Source organism: Gymnoscopelus braueri, assembly GCF_963280865.1.
Source record: "Gymnoscopelus braueri genome assembly, chromosome: 6".
Lineage (NCBI taxonomy): Eukaryota > Metazoa > Chordata > Actinopteri > Myctophiformes > Myctophidae > Gymnoscopelus > Gymnoscopelus braueri.
Genome location: NC_137607.1, coordinates 36,421,649 through 36,427,985, shown reverse-complemented (window position 1 = coordinate 36,427,985; position 6,337 = coordinate 36,421,649).

Here is a 6,337-nt window from a genome sequence, read left to right as displayed (position 1 = left end):
AAAAAAACAGCCATTGCTAAAGATGCATACAAACTCAGTATATCCTGATCTGTATTTTGTCAGCCCCTCGATGTTCAGTGCCTTAAGAACTACAGAAACAAGCATTTCTGTCTGCTTTTCCCAAACGGAGAGGACAACAAAGAGTGTGTATATATAAGGTGTATTAATGTCCCAACTGCAAAGGACTCGTTTTTTGCATTGCCAATGAATGGATGATCAAGATGTCAGGTTGATTTTAAGCTGTGTTATCATTGTGACTCTGAAGTAAGCTGCTGATGTGCAAACAATATTTAAAATACTGTCTTGGTGTATTATGATTGATCGTCACTGCCCCCTATACTGTATGCATCCTTCAGAAGAGCGAGAGTATTTTTGCCCTTCAAACTATGTTTTTTCATAGAAGCAAGCCATAGCATCAACCCAAAAAAAGAGGGAAAGAAAGAAAGAAATCCCTTCATGAGTTTATGAGTTTTTAAGCAGTGAAACTCACTTTGACATTGTTGGAAATGAGGGCAACCAGTGAGTTTTCAAGTTGAAATAAAGATTTGAATTTAACTGAATTTAAGCCATATTGTATACAGCCATAATACTTGCATATCCCTGTGATGCACCAGAGGGCTAAGGTTGCAGACAGGCTGTACTGAAGCCTGATTTATGCCTTGTCGTACAGCAATGTCACACGCAGAAAATAACTTTTTCTGATATTTCCGGCACGCAACACAGCGGTACGACGGAGCATAAATTAAGCATTAGTCATTAGGCTACATGTCATGGACACATCTTACTGTTCTCGTCCCAGACTGCAGTGAAGCCTTGTGTGGTGTGGGTCAATCTAGTCCTTCTAATCTAAGAGGTTGGGTGTAGGGGTTTGTGTTGACATGATAAGTGATATCAAATGTATTGTTGTCTCATCCCACTGGCTACATACAGTATCTAATCAATCAGATCCCATTAAACAATAAATATATAGTTCTGAAAGCGGTTTTATTCTCATCTCTCAACAGTGTTGGCCAACAAATTATGTACTTTCAACTGAAAAAGCAATTTTTTCATCAGCTCGATGTAGTTGTGTGATGAAAACATCTTTAGTTGCACAGAATGAAGAGAGGAAAAGGGCTTTTCCTCGCCTGTATGCAACCTTTTACCAAATTGCCCCCTTTGCTTTCTCGGGACTTTAGTGTACCTTTTGTTCTTTGATTAGACTAAAGGTAATGCATTTTTATCAATAAAAGGAATTTAAATCGAGGTTAAAGGCCATTTTGTTTATTTTGTCAACAGTGTCCATCAATTGATCAAAGGTACCACATAGAAGAGATGCAGGTAAAATAAATGCTCTGCTCAGGTCTACAGTATGCACGTACGCATGCTACTGCCCACACACACACACACACACACACACACACACACACACACACACACACACACACACACACACACACACACACACACACACACACACACACACACACACACACACACACACACACACACACACACACACACACACACACACACAACAATATTATAGCAGAATAGTGGTGAGATGTTGCGTGACATAAACGGATACACAAATAGCATTGAGTCCTGAGTGAGTGTGGCTGCCACAGTCCTGTTACTTTTCTTACACACCTTATATATATATATAGATACCGGTATATAGATATATAGATATATAAATAGATAGATATATAGATATATATAGATATAGATATATATAGATATATAGATATGTTCTGTTTACCAGTGACTGTCTCTTTAAACACCTACAGTAAAAGGTTACCACCTACCCCCTGCTGATGTCACTATAAAAAGCATGGATTATTCTTTCCTTTAACACTGCCAAGACCTGTATACTGTAGGTGTTTTTTCTTGTACCTGATTGTTAATTATGTGTGATATTTGTTCCACTAATACTGATCTTCCACAAGTGACCACAGATATTTCATTAAACTGCATATTTATTTTCTATGCAGGGATATCAACCTTTGTTTGGTCCCCCAAAAAAGAAAAAACGTATATACTATACTATGGTACACCACAGTGTTGTTAAAAGAAAAAAGTCAGCTATACCATAATATAGTACAGTATTGAGTATTATTTGACCATATTATCGTCAAATAATTGTCATTGAAGAATGATACTGTATAGTATAGTCTACTACTAACTCATGTAAAAGTCATACTATTCTGTAACATTATGACAATGTGTAAAAATGGAGAATTATCTCTAAGTTTGATATGATGGACAAACTGCACTCAAAGTCATCTGTAAGCCATTCTATGTTGATGTGCCACTGAAGATTTAGTGTCTGTTAAGCTACCCAGCCGCTACATGGTGAAAATGTGCGGACAGAATGACAGGCAAACAGATTAGTAAGCTATGTTAACACTGTATTGCTGCTATCTTGGACAGGGCTCCCTCTCAACATAAACATCAACAGGATTTACCTGGATAAAGGTATCAGGGGAAAGGAGCACTCAGTGCTCTCAGCGAGGCTGGATGATGGCCTACCTAAATCTTGTCCAAACATGGAGTTCCACGCGGCTCCAGACATCCCTCTGGCCCAAATATGGATTCCCACAGTTCGGTGGATCAGCGGGATGGTGGATCTGAGATTGTGAATTTACATAACTAGACCGGCACCGGCGATGCAAGTTGGAAATGCATGCCAACCAGGCAAAGAATTGTGCAAAGCAGTGCAGCATGCCACAATATTTTGAGTGTGTCCTCACTCAGAGGACACAAAGCTAGTCCTGCTGAGGTGGTCTGTGTACGTGGTGTATGTAGCTTAGCAATGACTCTGACTCATATGATATCACAACACAAGGCCATGAAACTTCATACGTCAACGTATGTGTGTGTGTGTATGTGTATGTGTACTGTATGTGTGCGTGTGCGTGTGCGTGTGCGTGTGTGTGCGTGTGCGTGCGTGCGTGAGTGCGTGTCAGTGTGTGTGTGTGTGTGTGTGTGTGTGTGTGTGTGTGTGTGTGTGTGTGTGTGCGGACACGCGCATACAGACACTAAGATTGGTAATTATATGTCTGACAATAATGGCAAAATATGCCATCTACTAATACGGAAATGTTTTATTTTGTTATATATAATTATACTAGGTCTTTCTCCAAAATGTTATTTGAGAAACCGAATGAACAATAAAAGTGCTATGCATTTTACATAATGAAATTGTATGACATTTTTATCTAGTATGAAACATTTAGCAAACATGATGAGCCCTTCCCGTCCCCAATTCTCACCCCTTTTTATCCAAACAATGATACTCAGAGTCAGACACGTTTACTGGGCCCTGCACTACTGAAGAACTGCTGCAAAGGTGTCCAGGCTGTATCTTGTATTTCATCAGTAAGAAAATAAATATTTAATCCATAAACACACAATGACAAACGCTTTGTCATACGATACGAATAATACTGTTTGTAATGTAAGATCAGCTTTAGCAAGAGGGAGAATTGTGTATTTGACTGCCAATAAAGGGGTCCACGGTTCAGCTCTGTGTGCCCCTAAAACCATTACAGCAATGATGTGACTTAAATATAATGCACTCTTCAGCCCAATTCATCATTAAAAATAGAATAATAACAAAGGTGAAATTCTAAAATAATAGTAGCACTTGGTGTTATTAGTTATTCCACTCAGATTATTTGAATACATGTTATTCTTTAAAATGTATCACTCTTTCTGATATTTCAATATGCATGGACAACAAAGAAGCCTATTTAACGAAGAGCCATCATCAACAAAAACAATTATGGATTAAAGGGAAAAGGGGACCTTTGGAGTCGCTAACACAAGTACACAATAACTCAGGACAGCTTGGAACCCTTGACAGGGACTGGTACTGTATATGTTCCCACTGAACAATCCAAGGTTCACAGTGCAGCACTACCCACACCTGACAAGGCTTCTGTTGATGAATGTCAAGGTCTTGTTGGAGGAAACACTTTGACCATATTGTCTGTGGCCTAAATTATCACCTTGCAAACAGTAAAATCCTCAAGTGTTAATTTAACGCAGAAAAATCACAGCTTTACTGTGATTTCACACCCCCTTTTCTATATTAAAATTTAACAAACCACAGCCACGTCACTATGACAACATAAACAAACCACGGCCACGTCACTATGACAACATAACCATAAACAAACCACGTTTATTCCCATATATGGGCATGTACTGATGACATCAGGAATCTCCATATATGGGAATAAAAGGACCAGGACTGACAGATACAGAGATCTCCATATGTGGGTATAAAGGGACAAGGACTGAGAGATACAGAGATCTCCTTATATGGGCATATGCATGCCCATATATGGGCATATACTGATGACATCATGGATCTCCATATATGGGCATAAAAGGGACAAGGACAGATGGGTACAAGGGTACTCTGACATAGTCCCCGACACTATGACTCAGACATATGGTCGGATCGACAGTGCGACGTCGGTGTGAGGGCTGCATAGCGGCCCGAACCTCTAGTTTAATCAAAAACATGATCAAAGGGAACACTAAAATCACTGGATAAAATGGGTATAGATATTAACTGCTAGAGGGTCTTATGCATTGTGTATTTAGAGTCTAACAGCTGGTATTACATTGTTCAATTAATCTTGAGCAAAAATATAGGCTACTTTCTGTGTGAACTGAGAAGGAAATATATAGGTTTTAATATAAAGATTTAATTAAAATTAGATTTCTTTAAAAATATATTTTTAAGAATGTTTTAACATGGTACAGAGGTGGGGAGCATTTGCTCCCTTACTCTGTCCTCAATCATAGCTCACAAAAATTAAAGCTTCAAGTGGAAAGAGGACCTTTGGATTCAGCTAACATAGATAAAGGTTGGCAGTTAAGTAAGTTACGGTCAATTTGTTCAAGTACATCACATAAAGACTCAAATTATCCATGCACTCAAGATGACTCCTGGAACCCGTGGCAAGGACTGATAACCCTATGTTCTGCTGAAGAATCCAAGGTCGAAGGTGTATAGCACTGCACAGTGTCAAAATATAGAGCTTTAACTTTTTAACATTTTGTTGTTTGTTATAACAAAAGAATATTATGTTCAGCACCTTTAACAATTATATTTGAAATCAATACAGGCTAAGATCGGTACAAGATCGGATAATGTAAAATGTGCCATATACTAATAATGATGGAATTTTTATATATATTTATACCTGACCATAATGACTTGAGTTGATTCCTTATTCTTCATTGTTGAAAGGAGTGGGCATATGCTAAAAGTGTACAGAGAGAAGACTTTGAAGTATGCTTCACAAGAAGTATTATGTTATCTTTGTCCTCAAGGATAGGGAAGAGGAAACAATACCACGCCAACACATTGATGGGGTGTGTGAGCTGTGGTGACTTTTAGCTGGGGATGAACAATGGATCAGACAGCTGCAGCTGTCTGCATCTTTAAGAACTGAATTCATACTTCATTGTATGAAGCATAAGCATTAGAACGACCACTGATTCACACATTTGTTCAAGAGCCCAAACAAAGGGAACACTAAAATGGATAAAATGAGTAAATGTAAATATAATACATGGAAACTAGCTTTTAATTTATTTGTGACCACAGTTTTCATATAGATAAAAATAAATAACCACCATAGGAAGGTGTTCTATGTTTTAAATGTATGCAACTGATCTTTATAGGCATTATCTTTAACAGGGATTTGATGAGTGGAATACAAAAATGATCCTCCAACAGCTGGTATTACTGTATACATTCAATGAATCCTGAGCAAAAATATATACAGTGAGGTGGGATTTGAGAGGGAAACATATATTATGTTACGGTTTTAATATGCGTATATGAACTTAAATTAGATTACCGTAAAAATGTACTATATGAGGTTTGGAACAAAGGTTGTGCTCTGAAATGTCTAAAAGCATCACAAAACCATCTTATAGGAGACTTCCTATTCTTATAGGAGAATAGGAAGCAGAACACCGGGTGATGTTCTAATTTCCACTTGCTGCCCTCCTGTCCTTAATCATAGGTCATTGTATCTAGCCATACTGGTCCAAGATGTACCCACACCTCCACCATCCAAAACAGAAGTGTGAGTGGATTTATGACCTCTTTCTAAATATGGTCCAATGCTAGCCTTTATATACAGACAGCAACAGAGCTGCGGGGACACAGAGCACCAGGGCACCTGAAGGTAAGAGGACACAGGTAGTTGGACTGGAGTGACAAGTTGACCAATTGTGAATAGCAAATGTATTAATAGTATTGTATTGTATTGTACTTTTTAATTTCTTTATATCCATGCAGTTTTTTCCAGAGAGAACCCTGTATCCA